The sequence below is a fragment of the Manis pentadactyla genome, chromosome 5 (assembly GCF_030020395.1).
Source record: "Manis pentadactyla isolate mManPen7 chromosome 5, mManPen7.hap1, whole genome shotgun sequence".
NCBI lineage: Eukaryota > Metazoa > Chordata > Mammalia > Pholidota > Manidae > Manis > Manis pentadactyla.
The window spans coordinates 31,837,134-31,849,380 of record NC_080023.1 but is presented as its reverse complement, the minus strand read 5'-3'; the positions used below and the strand labels follow the sequence as shown (position 1 = coordinate 31,849,380).

Genomic DNA, 12,247 nt, shown 5'->3' with positions numbered 1-12,247 from the left:
TCACTGTGATGATAAATATATGATACACAGTTATCATTATATTAGGGGAAACCCTGAGAAGAATAGAGACCCAGAGAACATTATTGCCATTCACTCATTTCGTCCATTTCCTTCTTGGTTACCCTGACTACATCTTTTTTACTTACTCACAGTGAAGGAAGTTTTTGCCCCCAGAATAGTGTGAAGGAAGAGATGTCTCCTAGTAATTTTGCAGGAAACTTTGGTTAATGTCTTTTCTACTGTTCTAGAAAAATACTCTAGGAAGTCAGCATTTTAAACTACCCCCACCCCCCAAAAATTACAAAATCAGGTGCATTAGAGTACAAATTTCATGTGTATTTGGAACCAAGACCAAAACAATGTTTTCAGTAAATAACTACCATACAAGAGAAAATCAATTATCTTCTATATGTAAATGCAAAGTGGAGGCTAAAATCAACTTTTGCTTCTCCTGTCTTTTGCCAGAAAGGAAATTGTTGCCAGCAAGCCCTCAGGGCATCTCCCCTGATGCAACTTTTCTTTCCCAGATTAAGAAATTACAGTTCTGGTCCAGAAAGGAAGTGAGCGAATATACACCCCAGAGTAAAAGCAGCTTGTCAGCCCTCAAAGTTATTCCAGAAGCAGTGTAAGCCCCCCGAAGCTTCTCCCCAGCCTTACTCTGGGCTTCAGGTTATACGATGCCAAAGTATTTGTTTCTTTTCTATCTGACATCAAGGCCTTGGTCAAAACACAGCATAAGTTAACGGACTCTGTCAAAGGACCTAGTGAAGGCACGTGGCCGCCAAGCCAGCCACCTGCACTGTTCCGGAAGGCAGAGATACAGTGGAAAAACACAAACATCTCTCCCTCCTGCAGTGTACAGTCTAATTCTCTTGCTACTGACTTTACAAGTTCCTGTCCTCTCAGGCAGGCTGTTGGCAGAGGTGGTACCAACCCTAGACCCAGGGTAGCCCACTGTCTGGGCCTCCCCCCACCACAGAGCCAAAGCTTCAAGGGCCTTCTCGGACCTGCAGAGACCCAGAGCCCAGTCCTGCCTCAGTAGCAATGTGGAGGCTTTGATTTCCTTTGACCCAGGGGGCAGAGAGCTGACTTTCTTCTACAACCATTGAGTGTGGTTTTTCCCATTCTACAAGTCAGTAAGCTCAAATCTTTGCGGAGAAGCCTGGAGGGCTAGGCATTCAGTTAGCAAACAAAACAAAACAAAACAAAAACATACTTTTCCTACCCAGGCCTGTTAAAGGACACAGGAGCTCAGACGTGCGCGGAAGCATCTTCCCTCCGCTTGCACACTTGCTCCCCCTGCTGCCTGACGCTTGCCGCGCACCTCTGAGTACGGGAGAAGCAGGGCCGACGGGGCTGGCGCTGGAGTAGCCGTGTTGTAATGCAAGAGGCGTTGCCGAAAAATGAAATCGTAGATCCTCACGATTCTTCCATTGCTCTGGCGAGGGGCCCACGCTACGCTGTTTCTTTACATTTCAGGAGCAAACTCTGTAATAAAGACTGACTGAATGAATCCATCCTGAATAGAATTTTGCCAAAAAATTAACTTTAGGTCTCCCCCTAGAAGTGAAATAAATGGAAATAACTTAAATTCAGAATCAGGGACTCAGGTTTAGGTTTTTGTTCCTTTATTTGATGAGTAACCTCGGACACTTCAACCTTTTAAAACTCCGGTTTCTTTATCTGTAATTTGGGCCTGATACTGCTTATTGTCTTATGTTGCTGTGGAGAGTAAATGATTGTTTTATAACAAAAATTTAATGTGAATTATCATTTCTTTGCCTTACAATCCCCCCCCACACACACACACACACACTTTCCACGTGTCTAAGTAGAAGTGGTAGTCGAGGCAACCTAAACCCCAAAGAAGGAAGTAGGGCAAGGAAAGTTCAGTCACAAACAGGAAGTAACAGAAATGCCACCAGAAAAATTGGCCCAGGCAAAAGAAAAAACAACACAAACATAAAACCCAAAGCAGTCCTTCCTACGTTACATCTTTAAAGATCAAGTTAGATTTAGTTGATGACTTGGGGTTTTGCCAGCCTGGCTCGACCCCTTAAATTAGGGGGTTTTCGGAGATGAGGTAATTCTGCCCTAGATTTGACCTCACAAATGAGAATTCTCACTGGGCATTTTAGGATCTTTGCAGTTGGTAGGTTCCTGCCGTTTTCATTGTAGGTCTCCCCTCCTTTTCCCCTGCGGCAATAGGAGGGGCCCAGCTCCCTGCCGGGAGGAGCTGGGACCCCGCCCTCCGGGGGAGCCGCCCTGCCGCTCCTCTCGGATTACACCTCCCTTCCTGGCTTCGCAAATTTGCCACATTGTAGGTTGGCTTGGGGGAGTGTAAGAGAAGTACTCCAGCGACGGTGCATAAAGAAGTTTTACAGTTCCAGGGATTACGTCAAACTTTCCTTCCAAATTTCTGTTAAAACAGACAAAATCCTAGATATTTTTCTAGTGGGTTAAAAAAAAAGAACTAGAGGGAAATGTATCAACATGTCAGACACGTTGTGCTGTTTATATTCTTGTTTTTCCTGTCTCCTTGAATTCTCTCTCAGAAGTTATACCATCTTTCTTGCCTCTTCCTGAATTTTGTGTGTTTTTAGGGCAGGGAAGGGAGTGGACTAGAAGCCTAAGAATTTTAAGTCATTACCAAGTACTCCTAAACCTTGTCATTTGTTTGCAAAATCAGAGTTCTTGTTTTGGCCCAGATGAAGAGACCAGTTTCTGCCACCTTAGCCTGCACTTTTTAGATTAAATGACCTCTTTAGCCCTTAGCAAAATGCTTGGTCTAAATTGGAGTCAGAAAGGTCCCTCCCTGGAGTAACTCCAATCTGTGGCCAGTGCCATACAGACATACACATACTCTAAAGTTTGCATCGTGTCGTTCACTTCCGCTCACCCGTGTCTCTCGCGACCCAGCTGCAAAACGGGACCCCACCCAGCCTCTCCGTCCAGACATGCCCTGCTCCCCCTTGTAATTGCCTACTGATGTGGAGATGGACTACTGCTCTCTATCCCTTGGAAATACCTATTGATATGGAGATGCACTAACGCCAGGCAAGAGGCTTTAGAAATATTGCAATGTTACCTACATGTATACATTCAATTGGAAACTATCATCAGCACTAATGATTATGTTGCTTTCAAAGTGTTTTCACATTTGAGTCTCATAACAACTCTGGGAGCATGGTGAAGAGGTGCAATTAAGCTGGAGTTACAGATGAAGAAGTGAGGAATATGAAAGTAAAGTGACTAGTCTAAGGCCACACACCTGGTTCCCTAGGAAGCCCAGGCTAGGTCAAGGTCTTCCAGGTGCTACTCTCGCATGTAATGCCCATTCTGATATTATTACCAACAGGTTCTGCAGGCTTTCATTTATGCCAAACAAGGAAACTGTCACCATTTTAAAACATAGGTTAATATAAGCATTAAAACTGAGATAGCTTTTTATAAATTACGTAGGGTGTATTTCCTAAGTAAAAATGGAACTCAGACCTTTTTTCAATAGATGGTACATTTTTTAATTAAAATTTTATTTTTAATGGATAATTCATTTCTATGATTCAAGAGTCACAATTCTAAAGCAAAGAATCCCTGAGAAGTCTTGCTGCCACCTCCTTTCCCTTCATCCTCTCTACTTCCTTCTCTTCTTTGCTGGTCATCATTTTTATTATTTTTTAATCCTACTTATATTTCCTTATGGAAATGTGTATTTGTATATATTTATAGTCTTACAAATAGAGAACACAGATAGTGCACTTCATATTGGATTTCTGGAAGTGGTGATAGACTTTGCTAAACCATCCTTTCTTGCCTCGGAACCCCAGGGGTCATGGACACTGATCTGCAAATACTGCCAAGTATGACATAGAATCCAAAAGATTTAAAGGAACAGAGCTTCCATTGCATAGGTTTGGTCCATAAACCTGGTCCCTCACTAGACCAGAACCAGCCAAGGCTGCTGCAAATTAAGCCTGGGATTCTGTGCCAATCACAGATGGGGCAGCTAGCTGCTTCTCAGGGAAAAACCTGTCTAGATACCCAAGTAAAATCCAGATGATATGATGGGCAAATGCTTTAAGCAGAAATTACCTGTTACTGCTGCTGGGAGGATGGTTAGTGGCCATTCCCAGGAAGTGTCACGGCGTCTTACAGACAGCAGTCATCTTCAATGCAAGCAGGATTCTTCCATCAAATGAACTTTGAAATCCTTCCCATTATCACCGTGCACTGAAAAAACACAGAAGATCAAAAGAGATCAAACCCAGGCCACTCCAAGGAGAGGAAGACTAGGACTATCTGTGAGTAGGCATATTAGGCCAAGGGATAAGAAATGGAAAGTGCAGTGTAGGTCAGATCCCCTGGGCCACAGCTGCTTTGGGCTCAGGACAGGACACCATCAGACCAACAGGCATGGAGTGTGGAGAACCTGGAGGGTCCCAGATCCATCTTCAGATCTTCCCCGTGAGGAACCAGTGGGCCCATAACCAGGGGGGCTAAGGAGACAGACTGTGGGCCCATAGGAGTCTCCCCAGCTCACTAGTTATGGGCCCACAGTGGTTCCTCACAGGGAAGGTCTGAAGATGGATCTGGGACCCTCCAGGTTCTCCACACTGTTGACAAAGCAGTTGTTGAGGAGACAGCTGGGGGTGCATCACAGAATCACCTGTTGTCTCTTGCATTTGTTTTCTAGGGCTGTCATAACAAAGTACCGCAAACTGGGTGGAGTAAACAACAGAAATTTATTATCTCACAGCTCTGGAGGCCAGATGTCTTGAGATCAAGGTGTGGGCAGGGCTGGTTCTTTCTGCGGGCAGTGAGAGAAGGCTCTGTTCTAAGCATCTCTCCTGGGCTTATGGATGGTCATCTTCTCCCTGCATCCCTTTGTACTATCTTTCCTCTGTGTCTGTCTGTACCACCATTTCCCCTTTTATAAGGACACCAGTTACACCAACCACCCTAACAACCTCATTCTAACTTGATTATGTTTGTGAAGACCCCATCTGCAAGGAAGGTCACAGTGTGAGGTCCTAGGAGTTAGGACCCCAAGATATTTTAAGGTATTTTAAGTATTTACAGATATTCCTTGACTTATGATGGAGTTATGTCCTAATAAACCCATTGTAAATCTAAAATATTTTAAGTAAAATATCTGTTTAATATATCTAGACCACTTTAAATGTGCTTAGAACACTTACATTAGCCTGCAATTGAGCAAAATCATCAAACACAAAGCCATTTTACAATAAAGTATTGAATATTTCATGTAATTTATTGAATACTGTACTGAAAGTGAAAAAACAGAATGATTGTGTGGGAACAGAATAGTTGTAGTATCAGTTTTTTACCCTCATGATCACGGGGCTGACTGGGAGCAGCTGCTCACTGCCCAGCATAGCAAGAGGAGAATCATATGCATATCACTAGTCTGGGAGAAGATCAAAATTCAAAATTCAAAGTATGGTTTCTACTAAATGCATTATTGCTTTTATACCATCATAAAGTTGAAAAATCTTAAGTCTAAATATCATGAGTCGGGGATTGTCTGTACTTAAATTAAAACTTGCCATTTACTGTCAACCTTAATACCAACATACTATTAGTAATTTTTTACCCTTTTAAATGAAAATACTGAAAGCCAAAATTTTCCAGTTTTTTGTTGTGCATAGAACCATCTACTGTTTATGAATAAAGCCTTCTGATGTTGAACAGAACCATCTGAAAAGGCATAGTCTACACTTTTTGTTTTCACAGCATTTACCTGGGATCATGACATTTTAGAGAAGACTTTTCATTTTTTCAATATTTTTTCTTATTGCAGTAAAAGACACATAACACAAAATTTACCATCTTAACATTCTTCAGCATATGGTTCAGTAATATTAAGTACGTTTATATTGTTGTGCAACTATCACCAACTTCCATTTCCAGAAATCTCATGTTGTAAACTTGAAACTCCGTATCCATTAAACCTCCATTCCCTCCTTCCCCTAGTCCCTGGCAACCACCGTTCTATTTTCTGTCTCTATGACTTTGATTGCTCTAGGTACTTCATATAAATGGAATCATACAGTATTTGTCTTTTTTTTGACAATCAAATAGGGTTTAATTTGAAGTCAAGGATGGTTCAAGTCAGAAAACTATCAATGTAATTTATCACATTAATGGATCAAATTGAAAAACAAAATTGTTAAATAGAAGCATTAAATAACATTTAACAGTTGTTTATTATAAAAATAGTCAGGAAACTTGGTTTGGAAGGTAACTCATTAATTTAATGGTACTATACATGAAAACAATTTATTAGAAACAATCTTTTTTTTTTTATTAAGGTATCATTGATATACACTCCTGTTTCATGAGGTCTGCTCTGTTCTCCAGGTGTATACAGTCTGGCACAGCCTTTTTTCCAGGATTAGTTGTATTAACTATATTTTTGTGTTATATGTGGTTTGGGGCGGAGTTCTCTGTCTCACCTCTCATGCTGCCATCTTGAATCTCCCAGTATTTGTCTTTTTATGACTGGCTTTTACTTAGCATAATGCCCTAAAGTTTCATCCATGTGGTAGCATATTGCAGAATTTCCTTCTTTTTGAGGCTGAAGTATCTCACATTATACTTATCTTTTCTTCCTATTGATAAATACTTGGATTGTCTCCATATTTTAACTATTGTGAATAAGCTGTAATGAACATGAGTGTGTAAATACCTCTCTGAGACTTGTTTTCAGTCCTTTTGGGTATATACCCAGAAGTGGAATTGCTGGGTGATGTGGTAATTCCATTTTTAATTTTTTGAAGAATCACTTTACTGTTTTCACTGTGGCTGTGCCATTTTACATTCCCGCCAAAAGTGAACAAGAGTTCTTGTTTCCCCACATTTTCACCAACACTTATATTCTGTTCTTTTTTTGATAGTAGTCATCTTGATGAGTGTGAGGAGATAGCTCATTGAGTTTTGACTTGAATGTCCGTGGCAATTAGTGTCAGGCATCTTTTCATGTGCCTATTGTACAATTGTATATCTTCTGCAAAATGTCTATTCAGGTCTTTTGCCCATTTTTGAATCAGGTTGTTTAGTTTTTTGTTGTTGAGTTTTAGGATTTCCCTATATATTCTGGCTGTTAAATCCCTTATCAGATTCCAACATACCTTTTTTGAAGTGTCCTCCCATTTCCATAAGCGCTGACCTCACAGCCCCATTCCACTACCGGAACAAAGCCATACAGAGTCCTTGTAAATGTCATATTACTTGGGCCTATTATGGAAAGTGGGAGGCAGTTTGAAACCCCTTGATTTATAATTCATTGCATATACACTGTATTTATAATAAATCCAATATGGTTCTCATTATGGAGAGTGTGTCCTGTTATTTTCAACAAATCCCTTCTTTGTCTTTATAAAGTCAAAGGCAGAAAAAAAAAATCTCTCCAACTACTGTGCTATAGACTAAGTCGCCCATACACACACCTGACCATTGGAGTTGAGATCCTGATGCTCAATTATACAAAACCACATGCTTTTACTCAGAAGTAAGATTTTTCTCTACCTACACTTTGGAAAATACTGTAAGCTGCATGGTATATCACAATAGCTGGGCTTTAGGTGTTGTGGGTATTAATCATTTTACCTTTAGTTCTGTTAAATCTGGACTGACATCTTTGCTGAGAGGCTGCAATAAACACTTTGGACCTATGATTTTTAACGACTGGGTGTGGCTTAGCCTGCCTCTTGTCAGGCAGGTGAAAAGAGCCAAACTCTGTTCAGACTCACTGGAGGGATTAGGCACCTGGAAATCCCACAATGCTAATTCCACTCCAGATCTTTCTCAATACCCAGAGGAGGGAGTACAAGGGCTGTTTGTCCTTACAAGCTTCCCTGCCTGCAATTCTATAGTCTGGGAAGTTAGGGGCCCAGGGTAGGGGGTGGGTAGGAGTGTGTATTTATTAGCGTGGGCTCTCAAGCCAGGAAGTAGGCCTGATGCCCTGGAGGAGCCCAGTGACTAAATGCCATGCCCTGTAATTCTGAGGGATGATATTTAGAACTAGATGATCCCCAGCCTCTCCACCAGGCTCAGACCACGACCTATCTTCTACAGGACTCTTTCCTTTGTGATTCTGGCCTCTTGTTGCTTCCCGTCATTCTTATTTTCCACATTTCTTGGGTTCCAACCCTGTTTTCCATGTTTCTTGGGCTCTTTCCAATGCTGAGTAATGATTCAGAGCCAGAAGCTTTGAGGCCTGAAGCTGCCACTCCAAAGAGGGGTGTAACTGACAGTTCCAGGCACCACATGGTGGGCCCCCACCTGACCCACAGGCGCATGGCCTCAAGGCAGCTATAGAGGGAGGCTGGGCGTAGCCAGGTGACTTCTTTTCTTTGGCAGGGCTGGGGAGAACTGAGGAATGAACCTCCTTCACTGGTCTTCCTGGGGAAGTCTTTTACCTCACACACAAAGTGACTTCCCATAAGCTATTGCTCTCCTTCCTATGTCCTTCCCAGTCTACCCCAGATTCATCTTTGGAAGTATTTTAATCCAAAATCACCAGAAGGAAATATCTGAAATTGGGAAGGAAGGGTGTAACACTCTGTTTCCTTCATGTGACACTGGTTTGTGATGAATCCACTGTGCTAGCCCTGACTCCTGGTGGGTGCACCACATGGCTGGGGTGAGAACTCCACGGGTCTGAAAGGCCTGAAGTGAGGTGCCGGGCACATGAGTGAGCTCTCAAGGTGCATTGTGCAAAATGACGACAATGATGAAGACAGCCACAGGACCAATATTTGCCAAATGCCATCTTTGTGCCAGATGTTACTGATTTAATCTCACAACCATCCTATGTGGTTGGTACTATTACTGCTCCCATTTCACCAGTGAGAAAACAGTCACAGAGAGGTCCAACGTCCCACAGGTCATACAGAGCAGAGCCAGCCAGGGTTTTAAGCCCAGCAATCCAGCTCTGGAATTGACCACTACTTTGTATTTTAAAAGCACGATATTATCATCCCTATTTGACAGGTGAGTGGACTGAGTGCAGGGAAGTCAAGTGCTTTGCCCCATCCTACATGGCCAGGAATGCCAGGGAGACACAGCCGAAACAGGCACCTCCTGAAACACTCCTCCCGTCATGGGGTGAGGAGGAGCTGTGGAGTCAGATGTAACTGCCTCCCACTCACCCTTCTCCACCCCAAGTTTCTAGCTTACTCCCACAGCGCTGAGCGCTTGTTTCAGGTGACGGGAAGCTACTGGAAAGAGAGCCAGGTAGTGAGTGAGCAGGTGAGGAAATCAGAAACCTGCACCTGCCAATCCAGGAATCAGTCCAACCCACCCATGGAACCGACACCTGGCCACCCAGGTAAAGTGTCCAGATGCCCCGGGCAGAGGGAGGTGAACATAAGAGGCAGTTAATTTCCAGAAAGGTGAATGTGGAGTAGCAGAGAAAATAAAGAGGGCTAAGATGTAAGAGAAACAGGTCAGAATCAGATACTCTGTCAGTCCAAAAGAACCAGAGAGATGAATTTAGCCCAAACCTCTTATTTTATTAATAATGAGAGTGAACATTCAAAGGACCCTTGGTATATGCCAGGTGCCGCGTGAAGTGCTTTCCTTGGGCTGACAACAATCCTCTGAGGCAGGTGCTCTTTTAGTCTTCACGGGGAACTCAATCAAGGGTTAGCTGGCCCATTAAGAGGTAGATCCAGGCAGTCTCCCTCTCTCCAAAGCCTGCATTCTTTTGTACTCTAACTTTTTATGATGGATCATTTCCAAACGTACACAAAACTAGAGAGAATTTTATAATGAATCCCAATAAGTCCCTTGATCAATTGCAATGATTGCCAACATAAGACAGATCTTATTTCATGTTCTCATCCCATCCACTCTTCTATTAGATTGTTTTCAAGTAAATCCCATACATATAGAGGGATTTCTATACATATATACATATAATTCCCATACATATATAGAGGATTTCTGTATCATATCATCCTATGTATACTTGCATATATATCTCCAAGAAATAAGGACTTTCTTAACCATATTGCCAGTATTATGCACTATTTTCTAAAGAAAATAATAATTTCTTAATATCAAATATCCAAACACTGTTCAAATATTTCAAATTGTCCCATAAATGTATTCCTACATTGTTTTGTTTTCATTGGAACCAAAAATAGTCCACCCATTGCATTTGGCTGGTAAATCTCTTAAATCTCTTATATAAGGTTCCTTCCCTCCCTGTTATTCAACTGTTGAAGAAATGGAATCATTCACCCTATAAAATGTCTCACATTTTGGATTTTGCTGAATTATAATTTAACGTGTCCCTCCATCCCCTGTATTTCTTGTAAACTGGGAGTTAGGTCTTTTGATTAGATTCACACTTAATTACTTGGCAAAGATACTTAATAGTCAGTATCAAGTCAAGGCCCCTGTACTTAAGTCTACTTTTTTTCCAGAAGGCAGATGGTCTAGCCCAAGCTCGAAAAGCTAATGACAGAACCAGGACTGAACTTGGCCTTTTGACTTCCCAGCCCTTCACTCCATGGTAGGACTTGAATCTAGAATTTTCTCCTTGGAATGGAAGAATGGTTTGGCTTTCCTTTCACCTTCTCCTCTTCTTCCCCCTTCTATGAGAGAGACTGAGAGAGCAGCAGTGGGAAAGTTCAAACCTTTCCTTGGCATATGGCAATATTTTAATTTTAAACAGATGGTAGGAGGGAAGGGTCTCCTGAAGCTGGGTGGGGCTATGCACCTTGTGCCTTTGCCAGAGGACTGGAAGCACTTAAGCCGGAACTCTGGCGCAGAACATCATTCTTATTCCCTCTCTCCTTTCAAATATTGAGATCCAGTTTACCTGAGTGAGTGCTGACAGGAACATTTCATCCTTTTGACTTGCTCATTTTAATTGGAGGGGAAGAGATGTGTGCAGGCTAGCAGAGCTGGGTGCCTGAGGAGCCGCACAGGGTTCCAGCGGGGCAGGGGAGGGGTAGGAAAGGACTGGCTAAGGGGGCCGCCGCGCTGTGTGGTTCAGTGATGTTTGAGTTTTTCCCACTCCTGATGCACTGAGCAGACAAATGGCAGAACCAAGACTGTATAAGATAGACAAAGCCTTCCCATCACAAGAGAAAGAAACCCACCCATATCAAAAAGTGAGCCGGAGCAGGTGGGGAAGGGAGGAAAAGTGATTCAAATGCACAATAATTGCGTGCTTTCACATTTATCAAACACTTAAAACAAGCCAGGCACTGTATATGCAGCATCTCATTTAATCCTCACAACCACCCTGCAGGGTAGAAGGTAGGTGCTTTTATTACCTGAATCTGCAGATGAAGAAGAACAGGCGATCATGCAGGTACCATCAGTGAAGGCAGAATTCAAATCAGTTTTCTCACTTAGTGGCTGTGGCTTAACCATGAGGCTACAAGGTCAGACAAATTGAGATAGTTACTTGAGAGGGGGTAGCAGTTTAGAAGGGAGCGTTAGTAGGGCTTGGGCATGCTTCAAGTAATGCACACTGGGGTTCCCAGCAGTTGGGAAGCAGTATTCTTATGTTTTAACACAGGTATCTGAAATCCATTAGGGAATTTCACAGAAGGAGGGATGGGAAGTTTCCATGAGGAGTTGACTGTGGAGAAGCAAAAGTCAAGCACTCTCCTGCTCCCTTTCTGTCAAATTCAAGGCTCCCAACAGGGAAGGAAAACAGGGTCACATCTGGCACACACAAAGCTTGAGTGTGAATTCAAAAGTGATACCTCTTGAGGGTGGGTAAACTGCAAAAGTGTGTCCCTCTGGGAGGCCCGTCCTGCAAGGGTGATCTCAGCAATGGGGCTTACTGCTTGGGCCTGTGGTGGGTCAGATTTCAGCCCCCTGCACACCCACTGCCAAGCGAAAGATTGGGCAGCAGGGCCTCGTCAGAGTCAAGCTGCCTCCCCACCCGGCAAGCTTGACACTTGTCAAGCCCAAGTCACTCTTGCTGAGCTGTTCCCACCTTTTGGTGGTTGTTTCATGTGACTGTGGTCTCATGCTAGCTCAGAAGAGGGCAGAACCAATTACTAGATTACTCAAAGGGCTGGTTTTCTTTTCTTTTTCTTTCACCACATTCAAGGCTGTGGCAGCCGAATTTCCCCCAGCCTCACCAGTTTGACTCAGGAAGCCAGCCTGATGTTACTGTATGTGGGCAGCCCAGGGACTGTGACCATATTATTTGGTCTCTTTTCAGAGCAGATCAACTTAAATGGCTTATTTGTGT

General features: G+C 42.9%; 1 long non-coding RNA gene across 1 annotated transcript; it reads right to left on the bottom strand.

Moving 5' to 3' along the window:
* Positions 1-218: 218 nt before the first annotated feature.
* Positions 219-11,925, bottom strand: LOC118924024 (uncharacterized). The gene is made up of 4 exons (XR_005029429.2): positions 11,832-11,925; positions 11,313-11,416; positions 4,093-4,230; positions 219-1,488 (listed from the first exon to the last, which is right to left on the bottom strand). It is a non-coding gene; the product is annotated as an uncharacterized LOC118924024 (long non-coding RNA).
* Between the last annotated feature and the right edge of the window lie 322 nt (positions 11,926-12,247).